The sequence below is a fragment of the Phascolarctos cinereus genome, unplaced genomic scaffold, assembly GCF_003287225.1.
Source record: "Phascolarctos cinereus isolate Bilbo 61053 unplaced genomic scaffold, phaCin_HiC Scaffold_4;HRSCAF=312, whole genome shotgun sequence".
Taxonomy (NCBI): domain Eukaryota; kingdom Metazoa; phylum Chordata; class Mammalia; order Diprotodontia; family Phascolarctidae; genus Phascolarctos; species Phascolarctos cinereus.
In genome coordinates, this window is record NW_027555847.1 from 251789355 (window position 1) to 251808688 (window position 19334).

At 38.6% G+C, this 19334-nt stretch overlaps 1 long non-coding RNA gene across 2 annotated transcripts in view; it reads right to left on the minus strand.

The window, feature by feature from the left end:
* Nucleotides 1–11014, minus strand: part of LOC110202668 (uncharacterized) — a 37956-nt gene extending 26942 nt beyond the window's left edge. For both annotated transcript variants that reach the window (XR_013485675.1, XR_013485674.1), the window contains exons 1-2: nucleotides 10915–11014; nucleotides 8791–9083 (exon numbers count right to left, since the gene is read on the minus strand). This is a non-coding gene — a long non-coding RNA (uncharacterized LOC110202668). The remainder of the gene's footprint in view (nucleotides 1–8790; nucleotides 9084–10914) is intronic.
* Nucleotides 11015–19334: the final 8320 nt, after the last annotated feature.

Consider the following 19334-nt stretch of genomic DNA (forward strand, 5'->3'; position numbering starts at 1 on the left):
GTATATTACCCTGTCTCTAGAAAAGAATTATTTCCCAGTAATTTCAACCATTTGGGGAATTGAGAGATTTTACCAAAGGGATGGTGTGTTTTCTTGTTGTTGTTGTTGTTAATTTTGATGCATTTGAACTCTCATAAAGGAAGGTTTAAGTAGACAGCTAAGGAAGGAACTGGAGATGAGGCATGACAATTCTTCCAAATCAGGGTATTGTCTAACAACTCCTCATCAGCGCCGTGTCTGATTGGTTTCACGTCCTTGAGGTCACAGGCAGGGAGATGCTGAGGATTGACTGTGAAGACAATTTCCAGAAAAAGGAGGGGAGGAGGAGGGGAAAGATGGTAAAGAGGTACTAGACAGGAGGAGAAAATGTGTCTAGAGCAGAGATAGCTAATAAAAGCTCGTCATCTGCCTGCCTGACCTAAAATTGGAGAGGTCTTTTATTTTTTATTATCACAGATTGTATCATCAATTTATGACTTGTAGTATATTGCCATATTGCTCTTCAGAAAGTCTGTAGCAACCAATAACAGTGTGTCTCTTTCTCTATATCCTTGCCAAAATGAATTCTATACTTTTTTTCCTATTTTTTCATCCTAGTTTTGTTTTTATAAAGTTTTATTGATGTTTTGTTCTTATATTACAAACATTTGTACATTGTTCTCACTCCCTAAGAGATCTGTTGTAACAAAATAAAACCCTTAAACAAAACATCAAAAAAAATAGAGTAACTTCATCTGACCATGAATGTAACATTCCATGTCTGTAGTACTTCCCCTCCACCTCTCTATTTTTAAAATTTGCTTTTTTATAAACAGAAATTGATTTTCTCTTCCTCCCACCCCCACCTCATTAAAAAAAGAGAAAAGAAACAAATTCCTTGGAACAAATATGCATAGTCAAGTAAAACAAATTTCCTTATTGTCTATATACAAATATATATATGTCTTGTTCTGCATTCTAAATCTATTAAATCTCTTTTAGGAGGTTGAGAGTATGTTTTGGCATTAGTCTTATGGAATCATGAATAGTCATTATGTTGATCATAGTTTCTACAACTTTTAAAGTTGTTTGTCTTTATAGTGTTTTTTTTATGATTTTTCCTCCTGGTGCTACTCGTTTCAGTCTTCAACAGTTTATGAAAGTCTTCAAAATCATTCATTTTGAAAATATTGATATTATGGTATAAATTGATCTTCTGCATCTGCTTCACTGTGTATCAGTTCATCTAAGTCTTTCCATGTCTCTTTGAAATCATCTATTTCCTCATTTCTTACAGCACAATAATACAATAATTACATGCATATTCCGTAACTTAAATTTAGCAACTTTTCAATTGATGGGCTTCCCTTTAGTTTCCAATTCTTTGCTACTTCAAGAAAAGCTGCTATAAATATTTTTGTGCATATAAGGCTTTTCCTCTTTCTTTGATCTTTTTTAGGCATAGACCTATAGATACTGAGAGAGAGAGAGAGAAAGAGAGAGAGATACCACATATATACGTGATATAGCTATGTAGATACATATATATATATATATATATATATATATATATATACATATACATACATATATACATGCTATAGCTGGGTCAAAGAGCATGCATTGTTTAGTAAGTCTTAGTATATAATTCCAAGCTGCTTTCCAGAATAGTTGTACCAATACATAGGTCCACAACATTTCTTGTTTTACCATAGCTCCTTTTTTGGTCATCTTTGCCACTCTGATGGATGTGAGGTTGAATCTCAAAATCACTTCAATTTGTATCTCTCTAATTAGTAGTAATTTGGAACAATTTTTCAAAATGCTATTGATAGCCTGGGTTTCTTCTTGAGAACTGCTTGCTTATATCCTTTGACCACTTATCAGTTGGGGAATGGTTCGACCTCTTGTATGTTTGAGTCAGTTCTTTACGTATCTTGGAAATGAGACCTTTATCAGAGAAACTTAACAGCAATGATTTTCCCTATTTGTTTCCTTTTAAATCTTTGCTTTATTGTATTTGTTTGTGCAAAGCATTTTTAATTTTATGTAATAGAAATCATCCATTTTAGTGCTAGAAATGCTGGGTATAGCAATAAAACAAGATAAAGAAATTGAGAGAATAAGCACAGGTTAGAAGAAACAAATCATCACTTTTTGAAGATGGTGTAGTTAAAAGAATATTACAGTCAACTAAAATTAATTAAAAGAGTTCCTAACTTGAGAAAACTTGCAAGATATAAACTAAATACACACAAATATCAGCCTTTCTATGTAATACCAACAAAAGCCAGCAGGAAGAGGTAGAAAGAGAAATTCCATTTAAAAGTACCACAGAATGTATAAAATATTTTGAAGTCTACCTGTCAATATGGGCAGCTAGATGGCACAGTGGATAGAGCGCCATCCTTGGAGTCAGGAAGATCTGAGTTCAAATCCAGCCTCAGATACTTCCTAGCTGTGTGACCCTGGGCAAGTAACTTAACCCTGTTTGCCTCAGTTTCCTCATCTGTAAAATGGGCTGGAGAAAGAAATGGCAAACCACTCCAGTATCTTTGCCAAGAAAACTTCAAATGAGATCGTGAAGGGTTGGATATGACCTCAAATGACTGAACAACAACATCTATCAACTTAATGCACAAGAATCATACAAATAACAACTACAATCTACTGTTTGCAGAAATAAAGTTAGAACTTTTGGAAATATTAATTATTTATGGATAAGATGAGTCAGTATAATAAAAATGACAGTATTAATTAAATTAACTAGCTTATTTAATGCCATCCCAAACTACCGAAGGATTACTTTATAGAACTAGAAAACAGAACAACAAATTCATATGTAGGTAAAAATGTCCTAGAATCTCAAGGGAAAATAATGAAAAGAAGAAATGAAAGGGGCTAAGTATGGCCATATCTGAAATTCTACTATAAAGTAGTAATTCTGAAATAACAAAACTGTCTAAAAAATAGAGACAGTGTTCAGTGGAACAGACTAGCTATACAAAATACAGAAGAAAATATATCTAGTACTCTAGTATTTGATGAACATGAAGACCTTAGCTACTGGGATAAGGATTTACTATTTGACAAAAACTTCTGGGAAAACTGCATAGCAGTATGGAAGAAATTAGATCTAGAACAAACATTTTACGCTAAGATAAGCTCAAATGGATACACGAGTGCTAAATAAAAATGTCGCATCATAAACGAATAAGAGAAACATGGAAAAAAATTACCTCTCAGATCTATAGATAAAACATCATGACCCAACAGGGATAGAAAAGTTCTCAGAATATAAAATGGTTTATTTTGTCTATATAATCTTAAAAAGTTTTCGTACAAACAATCTGACAAAGTCAAGATAAAAAGGAAACAACTAGAAAAAAAATTACTCTATTAGATGTAAGGTGGCATTCTAAAATTATATCGATTTATATTTCTCAGGGTTGTAGGAGCCTAGATTTAAAGTTAGAAGGCACCTTAGAAGTCTAGAACAACCCCCTAATTTTATATATGAGGAAACTGAGGCCCAGAAGGTTTATGTGACTTTGTCTAAAGTGACACAGTCGAATTGTGTCAAAGAAAAAAAAATTCTAAAACTGTACATTGTAGGCCCAAGCCTGCCAGAAATAATTTTTATTATTTATTATCCTAATGCCAGTATTATTCCACTTGGAGAAAGAAATGCCCAAAGTGACAGAGTCCCCTCATGCTCTTAAGACATGTCTCTTTAACACAAGACATTTTTGAAGTAACTTACAAGAATCTTGAACGGGGAAAATTTCAAAAATTTCAAAAAATACAGCTCAGGGTAAGGTAAAAGTTAACATTTTGCAGCAAACAACACAATAATCCCTTAATCTTTTTGGGCATACCCTAGGAGAATCATTTCCCTAAAACCATGCAATCTATCTGTGACTACTACCCTCAAGGATTCTTCCTCTCAGCTGGTCACAGGTGCCAGCCAAGTAATCAAAGAGAACTCTTGCTTCTCTTACAGGCTTTTTATCCTAATCCCTCCAGGGCACTGGGAAAGAGGCCACCATTTTTTAGGTGGATCAATCAAGAGGCCCAAGCCCTAGTACTGGATGGGTCACCACTACAATTACTTTACAGGAGAAGTCCTTCTTGGGCTAACAGGAGAGAGAGATGAGCAAGACATTATTTTAGAACTGACAGAGAAAGATTGTTGAAGGTTTCCCTTTTCGCTTAGTCCAGGGATGGGAACCTTTTGGCATCAAGGCCGCATGTGGCCCTCTAAGCCCTCAAGTGCAGCCCTTTGACTGAATCCACACTTCACAAAACAAATCCCCTTAATAAAAGGCCACACCCAAGGACATGTGGCCTCGAGGCCTTAGGTTCCCCACCCCTGGCTTAGTCCAGAGCTTTAACTAGGTAAATCACAGTGGCTAGCATGGGACTGGGAATGAGAAATACCTGCATCTGAATCAAGCCTCAGACACTTCTTAGCTCAGTTAAATGAGCAAGTCATTTAACTTCAGTTTCTCATCTGTAAAATGGAGAGGAGATAGCGTGGATCTCACAGTGTTGCTGTGAGGGGTGTATGAGAAAACAAATGTAAAGTACTTTTAAACCTTAATGTGATATAAGTTCTATCTATGCAGATGGGGATAATTGTAAATGTTTTCTTAATATTTCTAAAAGAGGGAGTGGAGATAAGTGAGGTTTTAGTCTGCTTTGACTCAGGCCCTCCAACTCAGGACTCCAAATTCAGCACTTTTCCTATTCTACCAATCTCTCCTCCTCATTAATGGTGAATTTGAGCATTGTTTCATGTGGTTACTAAAAGTTCATATTTTATCCTTCAAAAACTGTTCATGCTCTTTGAACATTGCTCGATTAAAGAGTGTGTATTACTCTTAAGGTAATTAGTCAACTCTCTATGGATCCTGGGTATCGGACTTTATCAAATCTATTTACTATATATATTTCCTCTTCCCCCATTGGTTTTGTTTCTTTTAATGTTAGAAGCATTTTTTCTTTATTGTGCAAAAACCCTTTCATCTTTGAAAAATCAAACCTGTCAAGTTTAACTCTAGCAATTTCTCCCCAAATTAACAAAACTTTTTCTCTTCTTTATGGTTTATCTTATTTCCTTTTCTTTCAGTTTTTAATTGCTTTAAACCTACCTAGATATTTAGTCTGTTTGGTGTGAGGTATAACAATAATAATAATAACTGACATTTTATAGCACTTTAATGTTGTCAGAGTGCTTTATATATGTAACCCAAGCTTAACCTACGTTTTAAGTTTGTTACCATGGAAACTTGGTGGGCTAAGAGTTTGCCTGCTTGGTAGACACAAGCCATCTTCCCCCAACTTTACTTTCTTCTTGGGAGTTCACTTAAAGTCATAAATAAAACCAAAGGAAGTTGGGGATGAAGGAGAGAGTACCTATATAATGTATTGGAAGACGCATTAACTCATCAAGTTTACATGGTAATGACTCTGAGGAGCTGGGCAAGACTACATTACGCATACAATCATTTCCTAGCTGGTGCAGTGGATAGAGTACTAGGCCTGAAGTCAGGAATACTTATCTCCCTGAGTTCAAATCTGGCCTCACATACTTACTGGGCAAGTCACTTAACTCTGTTTGCTTCAGTTTCCTCCTCTGTGAAATGATCTGGAGGAGAAAATGGCAAATCAGTCCAGTATCTTTGTCAAGAAAACCCCAAATGGGATCATGAAGAGTTGGACATGACTAAAAAGTGACTGAACAACAACAAAATAATTTCATCTGATCCTCCAAAAAATCTTGTGAGATAGGAAACACAGGTATTATTTTCTCCTTTATAGAAGTGAAGAATGTGAGAGTTAAGGAGGTCAAATGTTAGCTAACCGTCATAAAAAGTTGAAGGTGTCAGAGGTAGTATTTGAATCAGTCTTCCTGAAATCAAGTCCAGTACTCTATTCTCTATGACATGATGCCTCTCATTTTTTGGTCATACAGCTGTCCAGTTTTAACAATAGTTTTAAAAATTGAATACTTATTCCATTCCCCAGTATGTTTAAAGCATATGCTAATAAAAACCAAATGCTTAAATACATTGAGTTTTATTTCTCTCCTTTTTAAAATTCTATTCCATTGATCTCTGTCTCTCTGTCTGCAAGCCATAGTTTGCAATCGGTTCAAAGCATTTAATGGAAAGGCAAAGCAAGAAAAGTAGAAACAAAACATTTCCCCTGTAAACCTGAAGCACACTCTCCACTGTCAGGGGCAAGAGTGAGCATACGTAGGAAACCCACGTAGAGAAAAACAAACTAGGGAGGTCAAATGCAGCCTCCGAAATTTACTACTAGCTGTGTGAACCTGTGCAAATCACCTACCCTCTGTATACCCCAGTTTCTTCATCTGTAAAATGGGGATAATAATAGCTCTTGCCTATCAAGGTTGTAAGGATTAGAGTTAATTGTAAAGTGCTTAGCACAGTGCCTAGCACATAGTAGAAACCATATAAATGTTAGCTATTATTGTATGTGTCCAGGGCATAAGCTGGTGGGGGTATGTGTGGGGAAAACTCACTTCTCTCATACTGCAGGGTTGCTTATATCTGCTGGTGAGCTCACCATACTCCTTCTGCTGGGTCTGCTCCCTAGCGGTCTTCACCGGTTATGTTACTCAAGCATCCTTGTCTAAACTGATACATTTCTCCTAGATGCTTTTCCTCTGCACTTTGCTCTGTCCGCCAGTCTTTGATGCTTCATTGGGTGCTCCTCTGCTTGTTACTCTTCTACCCAATATATAATTTTTGCCAGATGCTACTCTGCTGGCCATATGGTCGCTGCAGCATGCTACATGGAATGGTCCTGCTGTAAGAAATGGACCTCTTGTGGTGATGGTGGGGCTGGAGAGTTTCTTTGTTTCCAGCTTTCACCTTCAGCTGTATGTTGTACCTGACTATGGTGCTATTTCATCATCAAGAGAAAAGTAGGCTCTATGGTGCTCTTTTATATCAAAAGCCAGATAATTTTAAAAACACTTTCAGAAAAGCAGCTATCACAGCCATTGACTAGCTAGCATCCTATAGGAAAAGCCTCAGCTTCTTTCCATCTTGGCTTTGATTGATGAGAGGCCTCTATCTGTGTTGTTTAGAACAAAGAACAGAGACATTTCTAGCTAAGTTGTGAATGTCTTCAGGTTCAAGTCTGCTTCTTTTTTTTTCTTCATTTTTTCCCAAATCTGTTTCTTCTTTGGACTAGACTTCCCTACCATTGGGCTTGGAGTGTTGGTGAGCAGCCTCACTCTAGCTCATGGTGAGCGTTTCATAGATATACTAATTTTAATCTCTAAAGTCTAGACTATACCTGGTAATTATCCTTGTAAAGACTATTCTAATAATTTCCAAACAGCTCTGGGGTTTGGGTGCCACAGTTTTTTTCTATTCCAAATCTTTTGTGTTCTCCCTAATAGATGAATGTGAGGAGGTGGGGGTGAGAGGGAGGCTCAGAAACAAAACTTAGCCCTGGGGGCAAGATAATTGTCTCCCCCTACCTGCCTAGCCACATTCCTGTCTTTTCATATGTAGATATGGCCAGCAAAGCACCCAAGGGCTTTGAGCTCACCCTAACAATCCTATAGACAAGGAAGTTCTTATTAAATGCTATGAGACACGCGGATGACATGGTCAGACCTGTTGTTTAGAAAGAGCATTTAGCAGCTATTTGAAGGATAGATTGAACAGGAAGTAGAAGCAGGGAGATCTGATTTGTCACCTGGACTAAATCTAGGCTTCAGAATTGGCTTTCTTAATTATTTCAGCATCTGGATTTAGTTGCTAGAAAGGGAATAAACATTTATGTAGCTAGCGCCTACCCTGTGCTCTTATAACTATTATCTCATTTGATTTTCACAATAATCCTGGGAGGTAAGTGCTAATATGATCCCCATTTTACCATACAGGAAACTGAGGCAGACAGAGGTCAAGTGATTTGCACAGAGTCACACATCTATTAAGTTTCTGAGGCTGGATTTGAATTCAAGTCTTTCTGATTCCAGGGAATGGAATGGAAGGGGAGAGGAATGGAAGGATTTATTGTGCCAAAAGATCTGGTCCTGCCTTAACTTGCTTTTAGGCTTTTGCTTGTCTTGTTTCCTGCTCAGACCTTCTCCTGGCTCTGGTGTTTGCCTAATCATGGGCACGTAGCAGAATTTCCTTAGGCTGAATATGTTGTCTACCTATACCTCTGAAATCCAAATCAGCCTACATATCAAAGCAGTGTTATAGCTAATAGCTAGTGTTAACATACATTTCGACCTCTGCCTCTCAGGTCCCGTATTTCAAATAAAAGCTAACATTTATATAGCTCCTTAAGGTTTGCGAAACAATTTACATATGTTATTCCATCCTTACAACAACTTTGGGAGGTAGGTGTGATTACTGTCCCCATTTTACAGATGAAACTGAGGCTGAGAAGGGTCAAGGTGACTTGCCTAATATCACACTGCTATTAAGTGTCTGAGGAGGGATTCTGACTCAGGACTTTTAAAGTCTAATTCTATCTGTCATACCAAATGGCCTCTCAAATAAACCAACTGATAAATTTCTGGAATTTTTAGTGGGACTGATCTCTAATACTGTTTTTTCCCTCTAGAAAAAAAATTATTTTTAATTAAAGGCATATATATCTAACAGTCTTTACCCTGGCCTCCCTCTGCAGAGTTCTCTGGTATCCTTAAAGGAGGTTTGGAGGCATATAGGCTCTGCCACTGGCTTAAGCCCTCACTGATTGTGCTCCTCCAATTTTAGAGGGTCCCCATAATCCAAATTCTGTTAGGCCACTTACCAGTCAGATCAGCTTTTGCAAAGGACTATTTACATCAAAGATTGTTGTTGTTTGCCTTTGTTTTTGAAGAGGACCAACGACACCGACAGGTGATGTCTTGACTTGCATGTGAATTGGATTTAAATGGGGCAGAGTTGCACAGAGTTGTCAGCCTCACTCTCTTTTCCAGAGTCAGCAAAGTCCAGGGACAAGACAAAAGTCGAGATGACTGGCAATGGCTTGGGATGCAGTGGATGACCTTGGCTTCTTCCATGTGTGATCAGGTTCAGTGTTCACTTCAGCTGCCTTCATAGCTGTTGAAATAAATTGTTCTCATCCACCCATTCTGATGAAGGAAGTCTTACCAGGTGTGGGTAGGACATCCCCCTAACTCACCCGAAGGATTTGAGGCCCGTTGGTTACATAGAACATAGAACATAGAAACCCAGCCTCCCTTCCCCCACCCCAGGTCAGAATTCCCCCCCCTAAAGCACTTTAGTCTCTGGGGAGCGGAGAGGGATTAGTTCACAGTTTAGTTCAGTCCCTATACATCATAATCCCACCAAGTTCCATGTCCAAAGGCCCCTTGAACTTACAATTCAGAACTGTGAATTCTCAGGGCTTCCCTGCTTGGGGTGGCAGTAATATCTGGCCTGTAATATCTGACTCTAAGGTCACTGTGGCTTGAGCTCCTGGGTTCATGGACTCCACTGTCTGTATCTAGAACTGAAACGTACGAATGAATCAGACCCAAAGCTTCTTTCTTAGGGCCTAAAGGGGAGGGGGAATTTTGCCCCTACTCCTTGTTCAATTCATGGTGCCCGTGCTTGGGGTGAACAGGACCTTTATACTTTAGGTGCTGATGGGAAGAGAAAGCAAGATTGTCCCACTTCTAAAGATGCAACCAGTTCCAGATCTGAAGTCAATGGAAAGAGACCAATCCCACTTGCTTGCTGGGAAACATAGAATGTCTTCTCCTGGCTTATTTTAGATTTTTAAATTTTAGATTGCTAATTTTAAAATGCTTATTCAGTTTATTAATTATTTCTCTTTCTATTTTGTTAATTTATGTTTGGGTTTTGTTTTCTTATCTAATCTGTCACTTCAAGCTGAAAGTGATTGTGTTTGCTGAACGGCGTGGAAACAGTTGCAGAAAGAGTTTTCAGTTGGTGAAAAGTTGGTGCAAGATTGGTGGAAACTAAAAGACAAGTAATAACAAGCACAATTTTTTAAAAGCTTCACATAATGGTTGTACCCCACTTTTTTTGTAAAAAAATTGGCATAAAATCTGTGACAATTATGTATGCTGCACTCAGAAGAGAACTTGGTAGGGATTTGTGAAGGGAGAAAAGGGCTTCTTGTAGAGTCAAGTATCCCCAGTGACAGAGTGGGTATGTAGAGAGGAGAGTACAGTTACCCTTTATCTAGAGGAGGGGGTGTTATACTTTAGTCTTTGCTGTATCTTCTCTTTGTAAAAGCTAATTGATAATAATTAGTTAAGTGATGTTGAGGATATATTAACTGGTTAAATGATGTTGGTGGCACATACTAGATGAGGGAATATCAGCAGCTATTTTAACCTCCCCCCCCCCCCACTGAGTCCCACAAGAACTGCATACATAACCTTCAGGGGTTGACCTTAGAATTCAGAGGGGAGAGATAGTAGCTACTGTTAAGGGAGAAATATCTCCTCTCTGAGTTCGTGTGATAGATAACTGCTACCAAAATATTCCACAATGTAGAAATTATAGAAGCAAAAGCCTAGGTTTTATTATTATGCTCAAGCATTGCTTAAGGCCTTAGGGGGAAAAAATCCCTTAATAATCATTAACTTTTTTTTTCCTTTTAACTCTTTAGGTTTCTAACAATCCTTCTTATAGGCAAAATTATGTCAGTGACAGAGAAATAATTCTTCTACATATTGCAATATTATGTATTTTTCTTCTGTCATAAAAGTTAAAGATAGATCCATACTGCCTTCAATGTCATAAAAGTTAAATAAACTCAGTAAAATAGAGACATAATCTCATACATCCCTTAAGGAAATAAACCTTGTCAAACAAACTCTAGGTAAACTAAGTCAGATTACAGATTAAATGACATTTTGAGGGGTCACAAATAGGTTAATAGAGGAGGAAGACTTACCTGTTGCCAAGGAGTCATGAATACTTGAGATTCTTTCTCTGGCTTCTTAGCTAAGGAATATTTAAGGCTTTAAGTAAATTTTTACATCCCATGGGACAGGTTTTGGTCAGGTGAAGTTAATATTAACAGAAGACAGGCTTTCAGTTAACTAAAAGTTATAGGAGGAATAAAGGGAAATAGAAAATAACAAATTCCTATTAGACTACATTCTGGGGACCCAATCTGCTCTTCTCAGTGTGGATTAGAAGAGTAAACCCAGAGCTTACATTATATAAACTTTCCTGCATTTTTCCCTGGGATTCTGGGGAGGGAAACTTAATGAACCAATGTGTGTTAGAAAAGGTAGTTCTTCTCTTTAGAAGCAGGATCCCCAGGATGAGCTCAGTCCAAAGGCTGGATACAGGATAGGGAGGCATTAAGTGCCACAGCTCCTTTGAGCCCAACAGCAGTGCTTCAAATGCTAGATCAGGAAAAATAAATTTTAGATTACTGGCTTTCTGTACAGGAAAAATGTCTTAGTCTGCATTTTACACTGCTATTAATATACTGAATATTTGATTGTAACTACATGAAAAAAAGATGGTCTTACTATTCTTTGTATCTCAGATATTTCCTTATACATATCATATATTTAATAAATTTTTTGAATAAACATCACCAGTTTTCAAAAAAGTTAATATTAAATCAAATATTTAATTCTTATAAATGAACATATAGTAATGAATTTTCTTTTTCAATATAAGATGAATTTAATTACCATGAAAATGGGAAATCTTCATTCACTAATTTTGTAAGATTATAGCTTGAATTTTCAAAAGAATCATAAAAATATTTGCAGCAACTTGGTTGTCAACATACATAAATAAATCCTTGATGTATTATTTCAAGCATAATGGATTTGTGATCTTATCAATGTGGGTTCTTTCTTCATCTATATCTTCTCATCCTGTGTGATTCTCATCCATGCAACTCTTTCCATAAATTCTCCTCTAAGGACCCACCCAATGCAATAGAGGGATTTGGAGTCTTTTAAAATCTTATAGATAGACACTGGGGTACCATTTGGGTTGTCCATTAGCCCTCACTCTTATTTTTTTTCCTTTTTTTATTATGAACTTGAAAACATCAGCAAACTTGAACATTTCCACATATATGCAATGTACAGGAAAAGAAGATTCTATATGAAACCATGAATTTCTATTAGGTATAGAATGTTTTTTAAAGTATGCACTCAATTGAACACTTTAATACCAACCCAACTCTACTTGTCTTTGTACCCTTCTAAATTTCCTTCTGCTTGTTTTTAAAGTGGCCCTGTGAGAACAGGCTGGGTTCAACCCCTCTCTCACCTGCTCATAGTGCCTGCTGGCTTCAAACCCTGTGACATCAGGCTAGGTTACATTCCCCTTATCACTACTCAAAGTGTTTACATATTCCAGCCCATTCAGTCTGGTTTCTGGATCCCCTCTCAGTATCCTGAAGGCTTCTGATCATCATCTTGTGGACAGAGAAGCCTTCCACTGTTTTCTCTTTGGTCTTCTTAAAAACTGATTTTTCTGGTGCCTTTTTAGGGCATTTTATGGAGTATATGTGGAAGATGTGGGCTTCTTATGAACTTTTTCTTTTCACATTACCATCTTAACCAGTAATCTTTGTTTCTTATGTTGTCATTTAACTCCTTAGGTATGCATGTTTTTTTCCCCCAACTAGATTGAAGCAGATAGATGGTGCAGGATAAGATAGAGCAATGAACTTGAGTTCAAATCTGGTTTCAGACACTGGCTGTGTAACCCTGGTTAGGTCACTTAACCTTGCTTGTATTGTTATTGTGAGGAACAAATAAGATAGTATTTATGAAGTCTTTTGCAAATCTTAAGGAGCTATATAAATGCTAGCTATTATTAGAATGGAAATTCCTTCAGGTCAGGGCCTTTGCCTTAAATTTCTTTGCATCTCCCTCAGTGCCTAGCATAATCCCTCACATATAGGCATATGATAAATGTTTGTTAATGTATTGATATTTTTAAAAGCAAAATCTGGCAACTACCTGTTCATGCTGCCTGCCAAAATGAATATCCATGAAGAAAATATCCTGTTTTTTTTTTCATCTACCTTGGAGCAGAATTGAAATATCAGGGAAGGGAGGGAGAGTGAGAGAAAGGGTGTTATGAAGAATGATTTTCCTGTAACTAATTTATCTCTTACCTAAGATTAATTTGGGTGCCCAAATATCTTCATGTGAGCAAGTTCCATCTGAGTCACAAAATACCAAGAAGAAAACTCCCTCCAATTTTTGAAATAACTGACTCATTGTTGGTTTTTGTATTTTCCTAACTGCCTAACCACGCTGAGAAATCATTCTGCTAGTTATTCATTATAAGAAACATTTACAAAGTGCAAAGAATCTGTGGAACAGATTCAGCTACATCACTCCTCCTAAACCTATTATTCATCCATGAACCTGTTGTTTATTTTCATGTTTTCCAATTCCTTCATCCCTCAGTGGTTCTCTATCACTTCTAAGATCAAATATAAAATTACTGTTTGGCATTCAAATCCCTTCTTAAACTGCCCTTCCCTCCTTTCCAGTACCATATAACTCCTCCTGCCTCCACTTTTGTCTGTGATCCAGTGGTGCTGAACTCATTGCTATTCTTCTTACAGGACACTTCATCTCTTGCCTGACTCCAGGGCATTTTCATTGGCTGTCCTCCATGCTTGGAATGTTCTCCTTCCTCATCTCCACCTCCTTGCTTCCCTGGCTTCCTTCAAGCCCCAGCTAAAATCTTACCTTCTGGAGGAAGTCTTTCCCAATAACTCTTAATTCTGTTCATTATTTCTAATTTATTTTGTATATAGCTTGTTTTGTACCTAGTTTGCCTTTTATCTCTCTAATTAGATTGAGTTAATTGAGAGCAGGAATTGTCTTTTGCATTTCTCTGTATCTCCAGAGCTTAGCATAGTTCCTGTCACTTAGTAAGTTCTTCATAAATGTTTATTGGCTTACTGGTGTCCCAAATCATCACTCTTTCTCTGCTCTTATTTTCTTCCTTTCCCAATCTTGACTCTATAGTTAACCACATCATCTTGTCCTCCATTCTAGAATCTCTTGACCTTTCATCCCATCCCTGCTCATTCTTTGCTTATCCCCATCCTTTGATGACTTTAACCATATACCCTCTCCACAGATACTCATATGCTGTTACATTGGCTGGAGAAAATGGTAGAGCCACATGGATTTGATTCACTGTATTTCATGTCACTAAATATCAGTGCCTTCATTGTCAAAAGGTAATCCTTTTACTCTTCCCTAATTGATCATCTTTGGGCAGCTAGGTGGCACAGTGGATAGAGCACCAGCCCTGGAATCAGGAGAACCTGAGTTCAAATCCAGCCTCAGACTCTTACTTAGCTGTGTGACCTTGAGCAAGTCACTTAACTCTGTTTGCCTCAGTTCCTCATTTGTCAAATGAGCAGCAGAATAAAGTGGCAAAGCACTCCAGTGTCTTTTCCAAGAAGCCTCCAAATGGGGTCACAGAGAGTCCGACATGCCTGAAATGATTCAACATCTATTGATTATTTGTTCTTTCCATATTCTTCATAGTAGTTATTCTCTGCTTTTCTTCTCTTCTCAAGCCTTTCCCATCACTGACTCTCTCTTAGCAGAGGACCCCTCTTCTTACTTTACTGATAAAATAGAAACCATTTCATTGAACAACCTCATCTCACCTACTTTGTCATAATACTCCTTGAAATTATCCACATTATTTAATTTTTCCTCCAATTTCTGATGAAAGGGTAGCCTTCCAACTCACGAAGGCCTTCTACTTCTACTCTTGATCCTGTTTCCTCCTGTCTCCTCTGGCCTCGTGTCTATACAATTATCCCCAATTTTTGACTAATCTTCAGTGTCTCCCTCACTATTGGCACTTTCAATGCTGGCTGCAAATGTGCTTAGGTCTCCTTTATCCTTATCTCTTCCCACACCCCAATGAATGAAAAAACTCTAGTAAACCTCTCAAGCTATCATTATATATATATATACATACTTACATATGTATATATTTCCCTTTCATAACCAAACTCCTACTTGTTGCCTCTATTTTCTCTCCTCCCACTCACTTTTCAACCTCTTTCCATCCACCTTCTTGCCTCAGGACTTAACTGAAGTGCCTGAATGGAAAAACAAGCTTCTTTTTCCTGAATTACCAATGGTTTCTTAATTGTCCAGTCCATAGGTCTTTTCTTAGTCTTTATCCCTCTTGAACTTTCTGCAGCATTTGACAAGGTAGAACACCTTTTTTTCTATTGGGTCTATCTCCTCTCTGGGTTTTTGGGAATGTCTGTAGTGGATTTTCTCCTACTTGTTTGGTGCTGCAGTATGCTTTGCTGGATCGTCATCCATATTATGCATCCAACTAGAGGTTTGCTCCAAGGTTTTGGATTCTCTCTTCTTTCTTCTGTCTGTCTCTGTCTCTTTGTCTGTCTCCCTTACACACACACACACACACACACACCCCAAAGGGAATATTTAAATATGAAAAACCAATAAATCTATGGGGGAGGCACAATACAAAATCGTACTGTTGCCTTGAAGATTCTGTGCTATGTTCAGGGGATGAAACTCCTATTTGTCTGAGAGAATGTCAAGTCACAGTTCTGTAAGTGGGAAGAAGGACTGACTTTTTAGTTATTTGGAAATACACTCCAAGAGAGGACTTTTGGAAAAATCAGGGGGTATGGGTATGGAGAGAGAGAGAGAGAGAGAGAGAGAGAGAGAGAGAGAGAGAGAGAGAGAGAGAGAGAAACAGAGTGAGAGAAAGAATGATTAATCAACTTTTGAAAAGCTAATTTGAGTTCTGGAGTGGCAGAACAGAGAAGAGTTAACCACCCCCCCCCCTCTCGCCATGTCTATTGACTGCCAGTGTCAGTAACCATAAGAGTGGCCTCTTGTTGGTGAGGTGTTTCTCTCTCTGCTCAATTGAGCTGAGATCTTACTTGATTTCTAGTTAAAAAGCTCTTCAGTATATTCCAATCTGTATAACCTCTCTGATTTCTGTTTTTTGCTTTCTTTGGTAAAGACATTTACTATCCGGTGATGATGGTGTTTCATGTGATGAGCATTTTGTGGGAAGGGGCTAAGCTGGCAAGTGTAAACTAAAAGTTACACTCATCCCACTTAAGAGCAATCTGGGAAGTAAGTGGCTTACATTCTGAATCTAGACCTGTACCCCTACCAGGGGTAGGGAACCTGTGACCTTGAGGCTACATGTGGCCTTCTAGGTCCTTGGGTGTGGCCTTTTGACTGAGTCCAAGTTTTACAAAATAAATCCTTTTATTAAGGGGATTTGCTCTGTGAAGTTTGGATTCAGTCAAAGGGCCACACTTAGGCAGCTAGAGGGCCATATGTGGCCTACAGGCCACAGGTTCCCAACCCCTGTGCCTAGACTATAGATATTCAAGGGAAGGAAAGTAGACATAACACTAGCTTGATACCCTTCTTGGAGACAGGAAAGATTTCCCAACGTCAGACGTCTTGTATCCTGACAGCCTCTCCCCAACCCCCAAGTAAGCTGCTGGTATTACAGGTAAAGCTCACCTCCTCCTATTCACAAAGGTGAGCTAGATTCCAGATAATCTCTACCTATGCAACCTGTGAGCCATATCTTTATATAAATGGCAACCACTTACATGTATCATGTACACACATATATAAAACGGGTATAAATGCAATGTTTTAACTTCTTTGCTACTTGGGGCAGAGCCAAGAAAGTGGAGTAAAAGTAGTGACTTGCTTGAGCTTTCCCCCAAACCCGTCCAAATACCTGTAAAAAATGACTCTAAACAAATTCTAGAACAGCAGAACTCACAAAAAGACAGAGAGAAACAAATTTCCAGTCCAAGACAACCTGGATGGTTGATGGGAAAGGTCTGTTGTGCCAGGTTGGGAGAAGAGTTCAGTTCAGTGTGGGCCGCCCAGGCAAAGATGGGGCCCAGTGAACCTGGAGCAGGCCTCAGGAGACTGAATCATGGGCAGCTGTGGTGGTTTCCAGACGTCTGAACCCACAAACACCAAAGACAACTTAGAAAGTCAGTGGGATAGGTCTGTCGGACCTGGGTAAGAGAGGAGCATGGTCTAGTCCTGGCCATAGTGCGGGGTGAAGGTCAAAGTGGTAGCTGCTGCTTCTGGAGTTCTCAGCCCACAGACAGTGGGAGTGTCAAGTGGCTGATCAGAGGGGGATTGCAGGGATCTCTTTGCTGGCACTGAGGCAGGATTCACTTGCTTTGTCTGTGCTTGGATCTGGGTTGCAGTCTTGGGTAGCATTCTGGGGGTGAGGAGGAACACTGGTGAAGCAGAACTTATGGTGAAGGTGGAGAAGGAATCCTCCTCCCAGTTCCAAGGCAGAAAAGTATGCTTGTGGTCTCACAGAGACCAGAGCACAGGCCAGAAAAGGAGGAAACACCTCTCCTTAAATTATGCCACCTTGGAAGAACTGAAAATTTACAGGTTCCTAGAAGTATCTCTGAAAGCAGCTACACAAAACCCCTGAAGCTTGGGACAGTACACCTTCCACATTGGAAGCAGAGCTGTACCTTAACAAAGAGTTAAAAGTCAAGTAATTGGCTGGGAACATAAACAGGCAGTGGAAAAAAACTCAGACTATAGAATCTTACTTTGGTGACAAAGAAGATCAAAACATACAACCAGAAGAAGAAAAAAGGTCAAAGTTCCTACATCCAAAGCCTCCAAGAAAAATATGAATTGGAATTAGGCCATGGAAGAGCTCAAAAAGGATTTTGAAAAGCAAATAAGAGAAGTAGAGGAAAAATTGGAAAGAGAAATGAGAGTAATGCAAGAAAATCATGAAAAAAGAGTCAACAGCTTGCAAAGGAGACCCAAAAAAATACCGAAGAAAATAACAACTTAAAAAATAGCCTAACCCAAATGGCAAAAGAGATCCAAAAAGCAAATGAGGAGAAGAATGTCTTAAAAAGCAGAATTGGCTGACTGCAAAGTACAGAATGTCCTGAAAGTTACTTAGTGCAGTGAACTGTACTAAATGACTTTTGGGACACCTTGTATATACAAAATAAACATGAAGTAATTTCAAGGTACAGGATGTCAGCAGGTAAGAGAGATCAGGAGGTCCAAAAACTCATTGAAGAAAAAAATTCCTCAGAAATTAGAATGGAGCAAATGGAAGCTAATGACTCTTTGAGAAATCAAGAAATTATAAAACTTCTTTGCTACTTTAGAAAGTGTGACAGAAACTTCACACAAGCTCTGGAGTCATTCAATAGAAAGAGGAGCTTTATCAGCCAAGCTGAGAAGAGAGACAATTTTGGAGGGAGAATCCCACTCTGAGAGGGAATCCTTCTTCACTTTTTCCCTTATACCTGTTCCAAAACCCCAAAGTGTGTGTGTGTGTGTGTGTGTGCACACGCGCATGAACATACATGCATTTCTCTCCCTTTCCTGCTACCACCATTGCCAATGGCATCTTGAGATGGAGTAGTTTTCCAACTGGAAAACTATTATTATAATGCTGACAGATAATAGGTCCATAGAATCCAGATGCAGAAACAAGTTGAACTCTTGAGAGAAATAGTCCTAGGGAGCTCATTGGAGCAGCCATCCTACTAGGCATGCTGCATGCAAGGGAGCAGTGTGATGGTACCATGAGAAAAAGGAAGCCATTGTGATCTTGCAGGGCTGGAAGTAGGAGTTACTTTGGTCATATGTGTTCCTCATTGTGTGCTTCTTTACCTGTGTACTCTGTGTGCTTTCCTGTTCTTCACACTGATGATGTAATTGTGGGGGCATATACGTTAGATTTATGGAGGACATTGCTGTTTGTGTTATGCCATTTAAGTAAACTCTTTGTTTTTTGCTAATTGTGTCCTCTGGCTAATTACTGAAGGTATACATATCAGGGGGAGGGGACCTTATAAGTTCAATAACTTTAGGAGGGCAGACCCAGAGAGGACGTTGAATTTGATATAGCTATCCTTTGGGGGATAGAATCTATCAATGGGAGTTGGAAGAGTGCCTCAGAGGGGGTGCTACTTGTACCCTTTCACATACACATACCCATACCACAGTCTAGCTCATACCTATTTCCTGAGCCTTAGTTCCACATTACCAACTACTTACTGGACTTTGCCAACTGGACGTCCTATAGGCATCTCAAAGCAACATGAGCTTGAACAGAACTCATTATCTTTCCCCTCATATTCATCCTTTTTCTTAACTTCCCAATTTCTGGCAAGTGCACTACAGTTCAAGATTTGCAATCTTGCAGCAACCCTAGATACTTTGTTCTCCTTCACCCCTCCCCCCATCATCCTATCAATTGTCAAGTCTTGTTGATTAGGATTCCATGATATCTTTCACATCTGTCCCCTTCTCTCTACTAACA